Source organism: Felis catus, chromosome F2, assembly GCF_018350175.1.
Source record: "Felis catus isolate Fca126 chromosome F2, F.catus_Fca126_mat1.0, whole genome shotgun sequence".
Taxonomy (NCBI): domain Eukaryota; kingdom Metazoa; phylum Chordata; class Mammalia; order Carnivora; family Felidae; genus Felis; species Felis catus.
Genome location: NC_058385.1, coordinates 572,225 through 589,971, shown reverse-complemented (window position 1 = coordinate 589,971; position 17,747 = coordinate 572,225). Strand labels below are relative to the sequence as shown.

At 37.8% G+C, this 17,747-nt stretch overlaps 1 protein-coding gene across 4 annotated transcripts in view; it reads right to left on the bottom strand.

Annotated features, from left to right (window-relative positions):
* SPIDR (scaffold protein involved in DNA repair) overlaps nucleotides 1–17,747 on the bottom strand; it is a 499,345-nt gene that overhangs the window by 287,069 nt on the left and 194,529 nt on the right. The gene's annotated exons all lie outside the window — the stretch shown is intronic.

Below are 17,747 nucleotides of genomic sequence, written 5' to 3'. Positions count from 1 at the left end.
ACCACACAAGACAAGGTAAAACAGCAAAACAGAGTTTTAAAAGTAGAAAGAATGTAAGGTCTAGCAAAGTCCACTCTTATCAGTAAAGAAAGTGAGGCACAGATCACATGACTCACGTATGCTTTTGGCTCTGGCAGAGCTGGGACCAAAAGCAACATCTCCCGACTAGGACCATGTTTGCGCTCAGATGTCATGTAATGTGTTTAAATTCACCACTGACATCTACAACACTTCCTGAGATAGCAGGCACTCCTCAGAGAGGGTAGGTAAGGCCTGTACATCTTTGCAGCACTTTGCTCAGCTACTATTTACTTATACTTTGTATAATTACAGTATAACAGGATACTGGAGGTAAAATTACACACAAAGACAGAAAAGTTTATTAGGCCCAGTTACCAAACATTTCATGAAGGATATAACTGACCTTTGAAGGAGGGACTCAGTGTTGTGCACATGCGTGGGGTAGCACATAAACAGGACAGTGGGAAATGAGTCTACCATTGGGTAGGCTGGGCACATGACCAAGAATACCACACAAGACAGCTTAAAGGTGGCGAACATTTATTCCAAGGACAAGTGGCAGTGAAAAGAAACCTTTTATTTTTTATTTATTTATTTTTTCAATATATGAAGTTTATTGTCAAATTGGTTTCCATACAACACCCAGTGCTCATCCCAAAAGGTGCCCTCCAAAAGAAACCTTTTAAAGCAGAAGAGTGAAATTATCAGATTTGCCTCTTTAGGATGATGACCCGGATAGACTGAAAATGAGGAAAGGTCAGTGGCAGGGAGACCAGAAGGAGACTGACACAATCATCCAGGCACAAGGGAATTTGAGCCTGAATAGTAGCAGATGGGATAAATGAAGAGATGTGACTTGAGAGATAGTTCTGAGGCAGAATCACCAGAATCTAGGGTGGAGATGGACTGAAAACATGCATAAGAAAATCCAAGTGAAGACTGTTCAATTAATGGACCAGGAATGCAAGTGCTAGGGCATGCTGGGTCTATGGGACCTGCAGGATTCCTAGGTGCCGGTAGAGCCAGGGCTGGGCCAAGAAAGGCAGCAGGACACAGAGTTACCAAACCTCCAGGCAGTCCTGGGGGAGACAGCATGAAGAACTTTGGTTGCCCACAAAAGGCACATAGGACAGGAAGAGGGCCAGGACAGAAGCCTAAGGAGGCTGAAGTTGCACACAAAAAAGGAGTTCAGCAAAGAACCAAGAAGGCACATGAACACGGGAAGGGGCAATCCATGAGGGAGCACTGTTCTTCTTAAGGGAAGGGTGACCAACTGTGTGAGCACTGCAGGAAGACAGCAACTAATGGAAATGAAGCATCACTGGGATGAAAAGTGATGTGAAAGTAGGCCTCCTGACTACTCTTTTTTTTTCTTTTAATGTTTATTTATTTTGAGAGAGAGTATGTGTGTGTGTGTGTGTGTGTGTGTGTGTGCGTGCGTGCACAAGCAGGGGAGGGGCAGAGAGAGGGAGAGAGGATCCCAAGCAGGCTCCATGCTGAGCACAGCCCGACACAGGGCCCAATCCCAGGAACTGTGAGATCATGAGCTACAATTGAGAGTCGGACACTTAACCTACTGAGCCACCCAAGGTGCCCCTGCTGGTTACTCTTTTAAATCACTATCAAAGTACAAAAGCACAACTTCCAATTTTTACAACTTTACAAGGCATTTTACTAATCCAAGAACTTGTTTATTCAGTTTGTAGGCTGAAAAGGTTCTTATTTGGTCACAGAAAAATTTACAACTGCATCTGTTCAGAAAGATACATAGGACTGTGTGATAAGCCCATTGTTAGAGCACCTTCTTTAAGTAAGATTCACACCACATGGGCTGCCAAGAGCAGTGCCACCTGTCCTGCCAACTTATTCCTCCTTGGCAGTCTCTACCGAAAGATGAGGAAAAGTCAAGTTTGGGCTTGTACTTTGAAACAGGCTTCTCCAGGCAATAGGATCCTAAGTGAAAAACCTATAATCCCTTTGAAAATAAAAATGAGCTGAAGAAATTTGGAAAACTAGATTGGTAGAAAGGTTAAGATGACATAAACAAGATTTCACAGCATGGATAAATGCCAGTGGGATACTGAACTAGGATACAGGGTAAAAATGACAATTGGTTCGAGCAAGCCAATGAAAATGTTGCCTTGCCAATGACAATACTTTCCTAATGGTTGAAATCAGGGTTTTTAAGATGTACATAATGTTCTTCATTGACAAGGTCCCAATTTAACACTATGAATTAATTTTTATTTATGGAACCACATATGGAATTCAACAGGAAACATGTTTTACACTATATAATTCATTTAGAATGGGCTAACTGTGCAGTCTTATTTTTGGATAACTTACAACAGAAAACAGAAATAAAGATTCTTTTAAACCTCAGGCCAATGAGTAAACAATCTTAAAACGGTAAACTACTGTTTTTCTTTTCATATAAAAAGAAGTGGAGATTAAGTAAATCTACAGGGAACCCAAAAGCATCACTGAATTCTGCTGTGTCACCAAACCACATTTTATAGATTTTTTATGTATAAAAAGTCACAAAAAATTATTTACTTCTATTAAATATGGTAAAAATGGATGTGGCAGAAGCAGCCAAGGTGTGACAGATACATTAGCCAGAAATCTGAATTTGGTATTAAGCATTCCTTCCTCTATTTCTCAGATACCATCATTTATTTTTAATAAAGTTATGAAATAACTTGACAATATGAAAGTTAAATATGAACTCTTTACTTCTCTGGTAACTTACACTTAAAATTATTATTGGAAATTATAGTTACTTAGGACATGAAATCACAGCTTTAACAGTGGACAAACTAACATCATAGTTTGTTTCCTAACCTAACTCAGCAAAGAGTATTCTTGTGAATTCTTCTTGCACATCATGGCAAAGAACCATATTAAATACCACGACTACACTAAAATGTGGGTAGGGATTGAAAAGAGAAGAAAAAAATAAAGCTTAAACATGTAATTGGCCTTCTGGTTTTATTGGCTAGAGGGAAGCTGGAGATAATCCAGAGACAGCTCCCTTGACCCCAAAGGAAAGGGGAAGTTAAGAAATGGAACTGCAGCAAACCCTCTCCAGCCAAACTGGACTTGACCCATACTGAGTAGGTCATAGTAGTGTTCCTTCAATTGAAACTAGGGTGGTAAATAAGGTAGATCGGGAGTTTAAGAAAAAAACTCAAAGGACTTTTTAAAGACTCTGAACTATAAAACTAACAACTCTTCAATCCATGTCGTTCTCATCTTGTAAATTTTTTTTAATGTTTACTTTTGAGAGAGAGAAAAGAACAGAGTTCGAGTGGGGGAGGGGCAGAGAGAGAGGGAGACAGAATCCCAAGCAGGCTCCAGGCTCTGAGTTGTCAGCAAGTCGGATGCTCAACCAACTGAGCCACCCAGGCACCCTTCATCTTGTAAATCTAAATAAACATACAGTGTTTTATAAACCTGTCCTATTATACCAAAAATCTCTTATGTCCCCACAGAAACAAAACATTTAAAAGGTATAAAATACTGCTCCAAATCGGACAAATTAAAGTAACAGCTCACCATAGCTCTCTTTCCTAACTTTAAAAACACAACTCTAAGATACTTAGATTAAACCACATGTATTTCCAACAATTATTTTTCATCCAAATAGAGGGCTCTTAGTTTACCAATCAATTTGCTATACTAGAAATAATCAGCCTAACATTTTCTACCCCAAGTTTCTTTAATTGTGAGAAAATATTGTATCAAAGCAATTAGATAAGCCTTTTGGACACACATATCAACAAAGGAACCTTGGCTCTTCTTCCTGCTCACACCACTATTTCCAAATAGAAGATATTGGCCCTGACATTCCTTCTTCCTCTCTTGACCACTCAAGGGTGAGTCTGAAAAATGACCTCATTTTCAGGGGTTCCCCAGCCTCAGAAGGGTCCCTTGAAAGCAATGATAAAGAGGCAGGGGCCAGATTTCTGGCTGCCTGTTCCCAACAAGGCCGATGGGACCCCACTTCTCAAGTCATGCAGCCACCACTCCTGGGATTGGCTATAGGGACCCTGGGGGCAATGCGTGGCCTCAGGGTCAGTGTTCTCCCAGTCTCAGCCATCCTTTGCATCAGGAGCACAGAAATGCCTATGTGAGGTTTGTGCAGGTAACAAGGAGAGCTCCAGGGGGAGTGCCTAATGGGAACTTGTGGTGGCATCAGAGATTACAAAACCAAACCTTTGAGAATGTTCACTGCTGATCATGCTCAAGGACAAAGAACAGCTTGTACTCTGCATTTTGAAAAACTGTCTCACTGGAAAAACCAGTCTCAATAAATTATTGAATTGTTCACCTCCTGACACAATGATACACATTTTAGGAGTTCATAAGTAAAATCTAAGGTGCTATTTGCTACTTCACATTTTTCTCCCTTCTTCTTTAAAAAAAAATTTTTTATCGTTTATTTATTTTTGAGAGAGAGTGAGAGAGAGAGAGAGAGAGCGAGCGCACACACGCACAAGCCGGGAAGGGGCAGAGAGAGAGAAGGACACAGAACCCAAAACAGGCTCCAGGCTCTGAGCCATCGGCACAGAGCCCAATGTGGGGCTTGAACCCACAAACTGCAAGATCATGACCTGAGCTGGAGTCGGACACCTCGACAGAACCACCCAGATGTCCCCTCCCTTCTTTAATTATAAAAACAATGTATGTGATTTTGACAATTTTTTTCTTCTATAAAAGAAATATTTAAAAAGAAACCTTGTCCTGGGATGCCTGAGTGGCTCAGTCAGTTAAGTGGCAGACTCTTGATTTCTGCTCAGGTCATAATCTCACGGTTCATGAGAGGGAGCCCCCTGTTGGACTTCATGCTGACAGTGCACGGAGCCTGCTTCTGATTCTCTAACTCTCTCTCTTTCCCTCCCCCACTCATGCTTGCTCTCTCTCAAAATAAATAAACAAACATAAAAATTTTCAAGAAAAACAAAAGAAAGAAACCCTGCCCAATATCTTTTCCAATGTCAACCTTTGTTAATGGTTTTCTACAATTTATTTAATAATATTGACTAATACTTCCAAACTGTTATACAATGTGAAGAAAGCCTTTTTAGGGTTAGGGTTGCCTCAGAGCACTATCTGGAGTACTTTATTATAATCATCAGTATAAGGAATAATATATGGTTTCTTTCAATTTCTCTTGAAATTGTATACATAAATATTCTTCAAGGAGTAATTCATTGTAATCATTCTCCACTACAATTCCTAAGGAGTAACACACTATTCCCTTTGGTTTTGTTTCTTTTGTCTGACTTTCCAAAAAGCACTTCAGTAAGTAAAATTTTACAGCCATTATTAACACATCTTCAAATGCAAAATTAGTTTTTCTTCCTTCTAAAGAATAAAGCTTTACTATGTTAAGTAAGGAAACAAGAAAAAATTAATTACAATGCAATGACAGGGTCACATAGCTGTGTCAGTGACAGAAGCATATTTGTTGCTTAAAAAGTCTGAATGAATCAAAGAAAAAAGAGACAAAGTAAAACAAAACATCAAATATTATGACTACCTGCCATAAAAAAAATGAAAAGATATAAGGCACCAATTTATACTGTATTTCTCTAGTGAGTAAAAAAAAAAACTTTTGAATTAATAGAAAACCATCAATTTCCATTCTCTGAGTAATGGTGGTTATAGTGGTACTTGCATTTTCAGAAAATTTTTTTAATGTTTATTCATTTGTGTCTGAGAGAGATGCAGAGTGTGAGTGGGAGAGGGGCAGAGAGAGGAGACACAGAATCGGAAGCACGGTTCAGGCTCTGAGCTGTCATCACAGAGCTCAGTGACGGGCTCAAACCCATGAACTGTGAGATCATGACCTGAGCTGATGTCGGATGCTTAACCGACTGAGACACCTAGGTAACCCAGTGGTACTTGCTTTATATGTACATGTTAAGCTGCATATCTACATTTTTTGTTCTTTTTTCTTTGTGTTATATTTCAACACAAAATATAATTGCAGAAAAGCAAATATTCGCATAGTAAAGGCATTTAAATAAAAATTCTGTTGCATCCTGGATTTTACAAAGGTTTAAATTGTACTTTTATATTTAATTGCCTGAATATAATATATGGCAAATAAATTGCCTTTTATTGGACTTCAGTAATAATCTAAAAAAATTTTTTAATTATAATGATTTTGCACAAAAGGAAAAACACTTAAAATACGGGCATTCAGGCCAACAGGTACATGAAAACATGCACAACATCACTAATCACTCGGGAAATAAAAATCAAAACCACAGTGACAGATCACTTTACACCTTTTTGAATGGCTAGCATCAAAAAGAATAACAACCAACAAACGCTGGCAAGGATGTGGAGAAAAGGAACACTTTGTGTACTGTTGGTGGGAATGCAAATTGGTATAACTACTGTGGAAAACAGTATGGAGGTTCCTCAAAAAATTAAAAACAGAACTACCATACCACCCAGCAATTCCACTTCTGGGAGTTTATTCAAGAAAGTGAAAAACTAATTTCAAAGGTATCTGCACCCCCATGTTCACAGCAGCATTATTTACAATAGCCAAGATATGGAAACTACCAAAGGGTCCATCAACAGATGAATGAAGAAAATATGGTATACATATATAAATATATATTATTGATATTATATCATATCATATCATATTATATAAATTATATGTATTTATATATAATATATATTTATAGTAACTATATATTTTTATATACGGTATATATAGCATTTAATATATACCATATATATGCATTTATGTATATTTATATATAGTATACATATAGTATTTAATATGTATATTTATGCATTACATACATATATATGTATATAAATGCAATGGAATACTATCCAGCTATAATAAGGAAATACCTTGTCATTTGTGACAACATGGATGGACCTTGAGGGTATTATGCTAAGTGAAATAAGTCAAAGAAAGAAAAAATACTGTATGATCTCATTAACACGTAGAATTAAAAAACAAAACAAAACAACCACCCCTGCAAAATTTATAGAAAAGAAGATCAGATGTGATTCCCAGAGGTGGAGGGAAGCAAGTGTGGGGGGATGAGGGGAGAGAATTGGACGAAGATTATCAAAAGGCATAAACTTTCAGTTATAAGATAAATTAGTAGTAGGGATGTAAGCTACAACATGGTGACTATAGCTAATGCTGGAGTCCTAAGAGTTCTCATCACAAGAAGAAAATAGTCTTTTTCTTTTCTTTTTTTTTATATCTATATGAGATGATGGATGTTAACTACACTTATCTTGGAATCACTTTATATCTGCATGTCAAATATTTATGCAGTATACCTTAAACTTATACAGTGCTTTTCTCAAAACTGGGGAAAAATAGAAACAGGAAAAAAAATGGGCTGAGAAAAAAATCTCCGTTAAATAAAATATAAGTTTTCTGGAAAACATTAATGAATAACAAAACCTCCAATGTTTCATAACTCATTAGCTATCTTCCTTTGATATTCTGTCCTAGAACCTAGACAGAGGCTATAGGTACCCCCTGTAAATCTGAAGCTATCTTCCATGGCCTGTCCAGTGTGGTGCCCACCCTAAACCCTCCACAAGTCCTTCAGTATGCCAACCTGCACCTATATTCTTTCTTTGCATATCATCTATCTAGTTAGTAAAATAGAAGTTCCATAATTGCAGTGACCAGATTTTGCTTATTCATGGTGCACAGTGTGTGGTGCACAGCAGGTCCTTAATAAGCAGGTATTGAATTAGTAAACAGTTACGTGTGTAGCTCCTCATCCGTGACCTCTCTTGCCACCATCCTGTTTCCACCACCAGATTCTAAACACCAGTAAAGCAGCAGTTTGGGAAAAGGACATATATTTCATATAACTAAAATCAACACAGAAATATAGACATACAAAAAATTTTCCTCCGCATAAACGATGTACATGACAATTTTATAGAAGACACTAAATAGGGACACCTGGGTGGCCTAGTCGGTTCAGTGCCTGACTCTTGATCTCAGCTCTGGTCATGATCTCATCAGGTCATGATCTCATGGTTTGTGGGATTAAGCCCTGAGTCGGGCTCATGCTGCCAGCATCAAGACTGCTTGGGATTCTCTCTCTTCCTCTCTCTCTGCCCCTCCTCCACTTGCTGTCTCTCAAAGTAAATAAATAAATTTTAAATAAAAGAAAAAGGGGGGTGCCTGGGTGGTTTCAGTAGGTTAAATGTCTGACTTCAGCTCAGGTCATGAACTCGCAATCTGTGAGTTCAAGCTCCACATCGGGCTCTGGGCTGACAGCTCAGAGCCTGGAGCCTGCTTTGGATTCTGTGTGTCCCTCTCCCTCTCTACCCCTCCCTACTCCCACTCTGTCTCTCTCTCTCTTAAACATAAATAAACATTAAAAAAAATGTTTTTTAAAAAGAAAAAGACACTAAATATTACTTGTTTACTTTCTATAATACAACTTAAAGGAGAATCAATGTTTTTTAATTAGCTAACTGAAGTGACCTCAAACATCTAAAAAAAAAAAAAAAAGAAGGCCTTTTGTTTAACAATAGGCAGTGAAAAACAGAATTTAGAAGAGTAGCAGCCCTGTCTCCCACCCCCAAATCAGCTTCTTCATTTAACAAACAATTTCTAATTCTATGGACTAACAGCAGAACATTCTGGTTCCTTTTGTGGTCTAGGAGGCACAGTGCGGCTCTGGTGGAATGAAGTGTGTGTGTACTGCCTCACTCAGTGTCTGGAAGGGAGGAGCATTCAGCGGGAGCCATCATCTGTATTATCTGCATCAGTCTGAACTGTCTTACTTATTTGCATCATCTCTGAAAAATTTCCAAGTCTAACATTCAGAAATCCAAGAAGAAATAATAAATGGCAGATTTCCCCCCCTAAATACAGAGACTATTTTTTGGAGGAGAAAGGAAAAAACCCATAAAAAAATAACAGAACTGGGGTGCGCCTGGGTGGCTCAGTCTGTTAAGCATCTGACTTTGGCTGATTGTGATCTTGCAGTTCATGAGTTCGAGCCCTGAATCAGGCTGGGCTCTCTTCTGTCAGCTCAGAGCCCACTTCACATCCTCTGTACCCCCCTCTCTCTGTCACTCTCCCACTTGTGTGCTCTCTCTCAAAAATAAATAAACATTAAAAACAACAACAACAAAACCTTTGATGGGGACATGTATCATAAAATGTGGCACTGGAGGGACGCCTGGGTGGCTCAGTCGCTTGAGCGTCCAACTTCAGCTCAGGTCATGATCTCACAGTTCATGAGTTCAAGCCCCCGCGTTGGGCTCTGTGTTGACAGCTCAGAGACTGGAGCCTGCTTCGGATTCTGTGTCTCCCTTTCTCTCTGTCCCTCCCCCCCTCATGCTCTGTCTCCTTCTCTCAAAAATAAATAAACATTAAAAAAAATTTTTTTTAATAAAAATAAAAATAAAATGTGGCACTGGAAAAATAATAAGGCAGTGAATGTAATTTTCCAAAAATCATGGTGGGAAAATGAAGAAATAATTATTCTCAATGCGAAGATATTAGGAAATTAAAATAATATGACAGAAAGAAGAAAAAATGAGAACTCCTGAAATCTGAACATATTTACTCTAAGCTAACAGTGCATGGTGAGGTTATCTAATAAAGTCTGGCAGTTGAGTAACTTTGGGAATTTGTTTTAAGGAGACTCAGTACCCCTTCTAGGTGAGCCAGCCTGGGCATTCTGTCAACTAGTTGGGGAGAGGCTGGCTAGTGGTGTAAGTGGAAAACAAGGTTTCCCGGGCAGCAGATCAGGATGCTATCGAAGCAGTGTTGGAGAAAGGCATCGACAGATGTTATAGTTTTTTGTGGCTTACAGGTCACAAAGTTTCAGCTGTTCATGACCCACTGGCAAAAAGTAAAAAAATAAAAAAATTCTAGTACAAAAGCTATTAAATATTAATACCAATATGAATAACTAAGTTCACTCTTTGCTCTTATAATACTATTCTAAGTTCAAGACAACATATTTATTACTTTTGAAACACATACATGTGCACAGAAAACTTACAGCATTTTTACCTTTACAGGCATATCAAAGGGTGTTCTAAAATGAGAACTCACACACATGTGCTTAGTGACAACTCTCAACATATAGTAGCAAGTTGAAGAAAAAGAAAATTGAGAGAGAATCCTGCTTTGGATGCCAGTAAATGCTACTGTACTTCATTAATTTTACTTGTTTCTCTGCCCCTCCCCCATCTTCTTCTTTCTCAAGTTTAGAGTGAATTTTTTAGAACAAAAATCTCAGTGAAAAATTACTTATCTGAAGACCATCTTTTGGTTTTTTTGGTTTCACTTATCTTTTTTTTTCTCCTACTCTGTATTCTTTTTATTTAATTTTATTTTAATTTTATTTTTTTAAATATATGAAATTTATTGTCAAATTGGTTTCCATACAACACCCAGTGCTCATCCCAAAAGGTGCCCTCCTCAATACCCATCACCCACCCTCCCCTCCCTCCCCCCCCCCCCATTAGCCCTCAGTTTGTTCTCAGTTTTTAAGAGTCTCTTATGCTTTGGCTCTCTCCCACTCTAACCTCTTTTTTTTTTTTCCTTCCCCTCCCCCATGGGTTCCTGTTAAGTTTCTCAGGATCCACATAAGAGGGAACAAATATGGTATCTGTCTTTCTCTGTATGGCTTATTTCACTTAGCATAACACTCTCCAGTTCCATCCACGTTGCTACAAAGGGCCATATTTCATTCTTTCTCACTGCCACATAGTACTCCATTGTGTATATAAACCACAATTTCTTTATCCATTCATCAGTTGATGGACATTTAGGCTCTTTCCATAATTTGGCTATTGTTGAGAGTGCTGCTATAAACACTGGGGTACAAGTGCTCGTATGCATCAGTACTCCTACTCTGTATTCTTAAACATTACAAGGAGCTCACTGGTTTTGTCCATCTAAGAATATCCTTAACAATTTTTAGTTTAAAAACTTAGATACCACATTGAGAAACTTCTTGTCATGCCCTTACTGAACAGAGGATGAACAGGAGAACTGGGAGACAGACTTTGCTACGCTCATGTCTCCAGAACTCAGTCATGCCATGAGCATACGCTCTCAGTGCCTGCCTGGATCTGCCTCCCAACAAACTACCTAGAACAAGATGGCCCATTATCACAGGCCACTGAGGCAGACTGACACGAACACACAGGGCTGTGTCTGTCTCTAAATAGAAGATCCAACTGGAAGGGTTATTGTGAGGATTTAATGGGTCAATAAACACACGAAATGCTTTGGATATCACGTAATAAAAACTGGCCATGGCAAAGCAGTGTTGGAAAACTGTTTCCCTTCAAAAAGAAGGAAAATAGAATGGTTCCTGAAAAGAAATCTAGGAAATATGTTTCTTCTGACTCTGTGATCTTCCATTCCCTATTCCACAGACACCTTTTAAAATACATATTTCGAAGGCATCACACTGGAAGGCGAGATGGGAGGCGGTGGTGATGGGCAAAGTAGAGGAGATTAAGGAGTACAAACTTCCAGTTATAATGTAAATAATTCCTGGAAATAAAAAGTACAGCATAGGGAATATAGATAGTACAGTCAACAATAAATATAAGGTAATAACGTATGGTGACTACACTTATGGTGAGCACTGAGTAATGTACAGAATTGCTGAATCAGTATGTTGTACACCTGAAACTAATACAACATATGTTAATTACACTTCAATAAATTTTAAGATCATCCAATCACAGACTCCAGGAGCTGAGTGATCAGGCCCCTGCACCCCCTCTTCTCTGCCTGTCATCTCACGTGCCCATCTGCACTAGCCTTCGTGTGCAGCACACGTTTCTCTCTGTTCTCTAAGCAGCTAGGTCAATCCGGCCTTAGTGATCACAAAAAAACAGCCAAGGAAATAGACACACATTTAAAATTTATTCAAGTTTGAAGAATCTTGAACTATGTCTTTTATACTGAACTGTACTTGGAGGAATAAACAGGGAAAACAAAACTGATTATTAAATGGTATAAGTGGTTGTTATAAAATAGCCCAGAAAAGTAAGCTATACAAGAGGGAAGAAAAGAAAAAATTAAAATCCACAAAGCAAAGGTGTTAAATTTTTTTTTATTATTTTAGAAATATTCACTGGAATATTTGAAATATGCACTGTCTTATAAAACTAGACATGCCCTTACTATAACACCTGGCAATTGCTCCCTTGATCATTTGTAGCAGAAAAGTAAAGGCCTATGTTCACTCAAAAACTTGTACACTGACATTCATAGCACCTTTATTTGTAATAGCCCAAATCTGGAAATGATCAAAATGTCCCTTAGTAGGTGCACAGTTAAACAACTGGTATATCCACATCATGGAAAATTACTCACTAATAAAAGGAAGTTAACTATTGATATATACACAATCAAATATTGAGGGAATTATGCTGAGTGAAAACAGCCAATCCTGAAAGGTTACACACCATATTATTCCATTAAAAAATGAGAGGGAGACACAGAATCTGAAACAGGCTCCAGGCTCTGAGCTGTCAGCACAGAGCCCGACATGGGGCTCGAACACACAAACTGTGAGATCATGACCTGAAGTCAGACGCTTAACCAACTGAGGCCCCCAGGCGCCCCCCCCCATATTATTCCATTTACATAACAGTTTTGAAATGACAAAACTATGGAAATGGTAAGATTCATGGTTTTAAGGTATTAGAAGGGTGGGAAGGAGATGGCTTGGGTAGCATGAAGGGATTCTTGTGGTGACGGATGCTTCTGTAAACTGACTACAGTGGTGGGCATGTGAATCTATACATGATAAAATTACATAAACAAAATATATACACAAACTGACAAGTACATGTAAAACTGGTAAAATTTGAATAAGGTCAGTGAATTGTATCCTGGAACAATATTTGGGTTGTGCTGTCATAGTACAGTTAGGAAAGATGTCATCATTGGGGGAAAGCAGGCAAAGGACACAGAGAATCATTCTGTATTATTTCTTTTAAATGTATGAGTTACATGTCAATCTACAACTATCTCCTAATAAAATGTTTTGCTTTTTTTTTAAAGGCAGACAGATATGTTGGAGACATTCACTCAAACATTTCAAATCAATAAGCAAGTTCACACCCCTCCTTGTTATGGATTAATTGGATGATACTCCTCAAATGGAACAAATGTAAGAAGGCCACAAGCTAAATAATTACAAACTACATATTAATTTCATAAACCATTATTTCTCATATCTGAAGGAAATAAAGACTAAGAGAGATGCTACATTTAATTTCTAAACCAAAAATTAAGACCTGATTCATAAAATTCCTAGGTTTCTCAGTAAACCCATCAGAAGAAGGGAAAGCCACGCCCAATGTATTCAGTCAAAATTAATCTAAGATGAACAAGCCACTTCTGTGTGTAAGAAATAAAGTGGAACTGTGACTTCAGTACCTTGTTAACCCAAAGGTACATGTAAATCCCAAGGAAGACAAGGAGAGGCTGATTTTGGTTGCTTCTGAACTACCAGTCTGGTATGAAAATGACCTCAGAATAATTCAGTGTCTGCTTATTTTCACCACCTATTGAGTGCTGACTCTGTCTCACAGCTGTTTGTGCTTACATGCAGAATCAGATTTATTGTCAGCACAAGCTCATTAGGTGACGTACTATTACATTCACTTATGATCAGGAAATTAAAAGGCTCAGAGAGTTTAATAATATAGATATTTTAATAAATCCATCACTGAATCTCAGCTGTTTACTAAAATTTTTTTTTCTTGGGATTTGGGGGTAGTGGGAGCTATTTCTATTTAATATTTTTAAGTTTTTCTTTTACTTACCCAGTTACTATAAATATATAGAAATAAGAAAATATAATTTTGTATACTGAAAGAAAAAATTTCTTCTGCCAGGCCACAAAGTAAACAGTGAAATATTCTTCCTAATACAATAGAAGTTATATCAAAAAGAATGAAAAAAATGGTACAATGTATTACAAGACACCAAGCAGAGGATCTAAGAGATCTCAAAAGTAAGAAATTCATCTAAGAGAAAGAAACAAAAAATAAAATCCAAATCTAAAGATGTTCAGACTTTAAGACAAAAATCTATTGGAGATGGGCCATCCATATATGAAATTAATGGATTAGTTTTTAGCTCTTTGTTTTTGTTTTCTTTTGCTTTTGTCTTTTATTTGTGGTATAATTTATATAACCTCTACCCCCAAATTCAAAAAGGAAATTATGGAGCACCTGGGTGGCTCAGTCGGTTAAACCTCTGACTCCTGATTTCGGCTCAGGTCATGATCTCATGGTTTGTGAGATAGAGACCTGCTTCGGGCTCTGTGCTGATAGCACAGGGCCTGCTTTGGATTCTCTCTTCCCCTCCCCCACTCCCTCTCTCTCAAAATAAACAGTAAAAAAAATAAAAATAAAAAAAAACAAAAGAAGGCAAATCATAAGGAACATTCCAAATAAGGTATTTGGTGCTTATGAGCCAAATAAAAGATCACATTCCCTCTCTTCATGCCAGGCACCCAGTCACACTTATTTGACCTGGTATTTTTCTATTTCAACCTCTAGAAGATACTTTCTATTCTGTGCTTAACAATTTGTGGTCAATTCACTATGAGAAGGTAGGACAACAATGTAGAGTGATTTCCATTATATGTTAACATGAATAATTAAGAAGACAATCTGCCATCTCCCTATCAAAATAATAAGATTTGAGGGTATCCTACAAAAGATTCATTATTTAGATAACCTTCAAACTTATGTCCTATGCTTAGTGTCATCTTAAGAATGCAACATGGAACTAACTACATGTTGAAAGACTACCTTTTCCCAAACAAAAATGACATTTGTATGAATATTTCTAATTTTGCTGGTTCCTTAATCACTTGCCTTCTTAATCCTAACTTTCTCCAGCCCAAGCAGATAATCTAATGAAGGCCCACATGGATTAGTGATTAAGAACATGGACAACAGGGATAACATCAAACCTGGGCTTACGCATCTATACCATATATTCAATCTACAAATTTTTCATCTAGAAAATAAGAAAAGCAAACTGAATCTTAGAGCATTATTTTGCATACTAAATGGTTTAATATGTAGTAAGCCTCAGCATTGTACCTGCCATACAGTAAACCTCCAAATGTGATACAACAGTGATAAGGACAAAGTCAAAGGAGAAAAAAAGACAGAAGCTATTTTCCCCCAATAATTTCTTAGGAATTTATGGTTCAAATTAAAGTTTGAACCAAGTTTGCTCAAGTCTTCCTCTCACTTTGAGCATATTTACAATATTTCAAGACTATAAAGTCAACAAAAATTCAAAATAGATACCTTATTTGACACATAAAGTTCAACCTGGGATGTTTGTTTATTCTTCAATTGTAATATCAAGAGCAAATTGGTAGAGGGTCTCCTGGGTGGATCAGTCGGTTAAGCATCTGACTTCAGCTCAGGTCATGATCTCATGGTTCCTGAATTCAAGCCTTGCATCAGGCTCTGTTCTGACAGCTCAGAGCCTGGAGCCTGCTTCAGATTCTGTGACTCCCTCTCTCTCTGCCCCTACCCTGCTTGCACTCAGTCTCTTTCCCTCTCTCTCTCTCTCTCTCAAAATAAATAAACATTAAAAAAAGAGAGCAAATTGGTAGAGAAGTGAAAAAAAATTATTTTCATGAGGCAGGATGTGGTACCATGGAAAGAGCATGACACTGGCAGTCAGGTGGCTATGGTTTTAGCCCTGTTTCTTCCCTTTAATTGAATAATCAGAGCAAGTCACTTCCCTCTTCTAGGCCACATACTGTCTCCATCCCCCAAAGAGGAGCTGAGACTGGAAGATCTCTAAGAACCCTCAAGAATTACCATTCTACCTTTTCATGAGGGAAAAGAAAATAGGATGTGGCATGAACACTAATGTAGCATATAGGTGGTACTTTCAATGTTTTTTTTTTTTTTAAAGATTTTTTTTTTTTAATGTTTATTTATTCTCGAAAGAGAGAAAGTATGAGCAGAGAGAGGCAGAGAGACACAGAATCCGAAGCAGGCTCCAGGCTCCAAGCTGTCAGCACAGAGCCCGAAGTGGGGCTCAAACTCACGAAGCATGAGATCATGACCTGGCCCGAAGTCAGACGCTCAACCGACTGAGCCACCCAGGGGCCCCACAAAGTTCTGGCTTTTTAAGTGTGCAGTGGCCAGACTCCAAGGAAAAGCTAGGTATTCCAGTCACTCTGTTTGCTATCCTCCTGTCCTCCATTCTTCCCATCCTGTCTTTTCCATCCTGTGGCTCATGACCTCATCCCAACCTCTCAATACAAAGTTGGCCTATATCACTAAAATAAAAGTTGCTGCATTGAAATTTACCAAGTCAAATATTTTTTTTTAATTTTTTTTTAACGTTTATTCATTTTTGAGAGACAGAGAGACAGAGTATGAGCAGGGAAGGGGCAGAGAGAGAGGGAGACACAGAATCTGAAGCAGGCTCCAGGCTCTGAGCTGTCAGCACAGAGCCCGATGCAGGGCTCGAGCTCACAAACTGTGAGATCATGGCCTGAGCCAAAGTCGGACGCTCAACCGACTGAGCCACCCAGGTGCCCCGACCAAGTCAAATATTTATATCAAGTCAGAAAGAAATCCAAGCTTACCATTCTCTTATATAATTACTTCAAAAGAATGGAGGCAAAAGCAGAATAGGAAAGAAGGGTAAGTTTGAGAATTTAGGTGGCATGGCCATATTTTTCTGGTTGAAGCAGAACAAAAGAAATTTATAATGCATAAAACCCCAAATTAAATTCAAAATGATGAGTGACACAAAGTTAAACAGAAACTAGTTAGAGGTGGAAGTGGATAGATTATAGGAGAAAATGATCACTCCAAATCAAGGACATTCACATTTGAGAGGTTACGTACGTACAGGTAAATATTTATAAATAGAATATGAAAGATTACTGAAAGGTTAAAATGAAAAAATATATTCTAAAATCACAAAGCGTTCTTATTTTTATTACATAAGTCTTGAAAAAGATCACAAGTTAATTATAGGGCTATTTATTATATTCCACCTCAGTAGTGATTAGTTCAAGGAGGGGTACATGTCTCTGCAGATCAATGAAAATCATTGGTAAAATATTAGAAAAGAAAGCATTCTTTTTATCAGACGTGAAGCTGTGAATTACCATGTGGAAAAGACCTACCAATCTTTTCAAACCAATATGCCTGACGTGAAATTTTCTCCCTGTGGCTTTCAGGTATAAGTACTATTAAATTCTTTTTGTGCTTATGCCAGAGTATTTATTACTGACTTCCCTGAGTAATAAAACTCATTGTCAATCTTTATGTATACCTGGTTTTCTGACTAATCAAATGAGTTGTGAAGATGATTATTTAATATGATTTTTTATATATAAAAAAGATAAGATACAAAGTAATAAATGTAACAATGGGCTGATTCATAGCATCCTGTAATAAAAAAAAAGTATTCTTGGGTCATATGTATCAGGTCATCCTGATAACATATGTCATATTATAATACTCTCTAATACAAGAATGTGAGAGAAGGCAGTTGCTAGAAGATAGCTGGGAAGAATTTTACTTCATTTTATTTTTTAAGATTTTTAAATTTTAAGTAATCTCTATACCCAACACAGTGCTCGAACTCACGTCTCCGAGATCAAGAGTCAAATGCTCCACTGACTGAGCTAGCCAGGTGCCAGCTGGGAAGGATT